Source organism: Argiope bruennichi, chromosome X1, assembly GCF_947563725.1.
Source record: "Argiope bruennichi chromosome X1, qqArgBrue1.1, whole genome shotgun sequence".
NCBI classification, from domain to species: Eukaryota; Metazoa; Arthropoda; class Arachnida; order Araneae; family Araneidae; genus Argiope; species Argiope bruennichi.
The window spans coordinates 67,634,491-67,637,330 of record NC_079162.1 but is presented as its reverse complement, the minus strand read 5'-3'; the positions used below and the strand labels follow the sequence as shown (position 1 = coordinate 67,637,330).

At 27.1% G+C, this 2,840-nt stretch overlaps 1 long non-coding RNA gene across 1 annotated transcript; it reads left to right on the top strand.

Moving 5' to 3' along the window:
- Positions 1-1,278: 1,278 nt before the first annotated feature.
- LOC129959021 (uncharacterized) lies at positions 1,279-2,608 on the top strand. The gene is made up of 3 exons (XR_008783381.1): positions 1,279-1,608; positions 1,705-1,858; positions 2,194-2,608. It is a non-coding gene; the product is annotated as an uncharacterized LOC129959021 (long non-coding RNA).
- Positions 2,609-2,840: the final 232 nt, after the last annotated feature.

The following is a 2,840-nucleotide window of genomic DNA, read 5'->3' as shown; positions in this document are numbered from 1 at the left end:
ATACAAATTTATTTTTTATTGATGAGATCCAAAGATCAAACTCGTATGTATTCATATTTCTTAATTAAAATGTCAGATCTATGTATTTAATAGCATCAAATACCCAACTATATGTTTAAAAATATTCCTTAAAAATACATGCTGGCACTGAAATATATATAACAGTACATTAATCAAATCATATTTTTCTTTAAATAAATAGAAAAACTTTCAATTGATGCTTATTTATAATATAAAACAAAAAATATTTGTCTGTATGTTACAAAAACTCCACCTAAACAAATAACACGGCATTGCATTCGATATTCTGGGATATATTTGTAAATAAATTGTGCTACTCTCAAATTAATTTACGTATTTAATTAAACAATAAAAAATTGACCAATCAATTAGTTGACACAGGTGAGAAATTTATAATGTATTCTTTACTTATGTCATAACTTTTTCCAGCATCATATTTTTCATATAAATATTGTCATTAACTTTCATAAAAAAAGAACGCCATAATCTGTCTTTATGTTTAATTCAATAACACTGTCTTAAAATAAAAGACATCTACATTTCATAATTCCGAAGACACATTACCAATCATTTTTGAACATGCAGCATTAGCAATACAGCTCAGGAATTTGACAAAGAAATCAGGTGGACTGAAAAAACTGTTTTTCCCTATGACCAAAATTTTGGTGCTGGCTCTAGAGTCTAGTATCAAATGTTGGGTCATTGAAGGTTTATTAACAAAACACATCTTTAAACAAAACAGCCTTGATTATTATAGACAAACATTATTTATTTGCACAGTTAATTTTTTCAAATATTTTTTTTCATTCATATATGACTGTATTAATAAAGCACATTTTGTTTTCTATGTTCACATGAGTGGCATTAATGCTTGAGTTTTTAAATAATATGAAATTTTTTTAAACTTAGGTTTGAAAATTAATGCTTTTAAAATGAATACTTTTCACATGTGAAATTTCAATTGATATTATACTGTTCCTTAAAGAATTATGATTACAAAAGAAAGAAAAAAAAACTAATTATTAATATTTTTATTATTCCTATAAAATTTATTAATATGAAATTTGAGATGCATAATTACTCAAATGTTTCAATTAGGGCCAGCCTTCCTATTGCCAACGCTATTTCATGTATGCAAGAAAATCGAGCAACATCATTGGTTCGTACCGCCGCGCACTCTGCCAAGGGAGTGTGACGTCATTATAAAAACGAACTTCGAAATAGTTTCAGTTCGTATTGCTAATACTGATTGTACTTCATAATTTCTGAAAAACTAATGTGTGATTGTGCTTGCGTCATCTCTCTCTCTCTATATATATTTATTTATTTATTTATCTTTTTTCTTTTAACTTATTATTTTTCGAACTAAATGGAATTGCCTGAGCATGTTCGTATGAATATAACAGCCGAGAATTAGCCTTTGAATTTCGAAAATGAAATTGTCGAAAACAATGAAATAGTTTCCGTTTGGTGCAACTTAAAATCCATGGATGATATCAGCGAATGGATGAAACAATTTGGAAATTCAACTAATAATAAGTGGAACAGTAGAAAATCATACCCTTCAGGAAAAATATTTGTTTGCTGGTAAGTTGAGTTTCAAAATTAATTTTTGCTTTACATTTTAAGAAAGATATATTTTACACCTCATGGTGGACTCTAATAAAGTGCTTTTTATTGCAGAAAAAAATTTGTATGCCAACATAGCTCATTCAGTAAGGTGCCATTTACCAAAAATAAGAAATGAATTTCAAAAAATGCTGAATGCCTTGCCTTTGTTATGGTGGAAATAAAACTAAATACTACACGCATGAGAAAGGAAAATGATTTTGTAAGAGTAAGTTGAAATTAATGATTAAAAATTTATAGTTTGCAGAAATTAAGTTTATTAAATTCATATTTTAAATTAATTCAGTTGGTTAAGTTATTTATACTGAATTATTTTAAGTTATTTTGTCTGTATTATAAAAATAGTTAGAGACATTGTTTACTATCTTTTCGAGTTTCATTGTTTATTATCTTTCGGGTATATCTCGCTATAAATTTCCAGAATCTGACAATGTAATCAAATTACCGCTACTGGCATGAGTGAAATTTATTGAAATTGAATACTATTCTATTTCATAAACACAGTCTGATGAACTTTGATGAAACTTTAAGATTTCTTCTAAGGTGCTAAAGGCTTAAGAGAACTGTTCGGAGATTATTTTGGTGATGGCATGGGACCTGTGGTAGCAGCCAAATACTACAAAGAAGTTCTGCAGATGAAGTCGGATTTCCAGCTAAGTGATCTGACAAGTAGTAGGATTAATCTTTTTCGAAGAACAATTGAATATTGGTATGAAAAGTGGAAACTTCTTTATCTGGGATCTTGAAATGAGGCTGGCATGATTGAAATAAGTTGCAAATTCTAAATTTAAGAACTAAGTGGGACATTAATTTATTGATTTGCAGTATTTATTTAATCACTTCATAAGATCAGTGGTGTGTTTAATTTATATATTTCATATCTGTGCTTAATATTGAATTAAGATATTTCTGATTTATATGTATTCATTAACATTTATGTTACAGTTTGTAATGTAAGAATAAATAAGACCAATAAAGTGCATAGTGCTTCAGTAATTGGCTATGATTTAAAAATTTGGATAGAATAAACATAAGGGTTATGTTTAATTATTTTATGAGATATACTGATTTTATTTAAATGGCTGAAAAAAATATAGAAAATGATACACACATAATGACATTCAGACTTTTATATTGAATAAATGTTATTGTCTAAAAACATATTTTTATTATTATATATTCTCTAACTT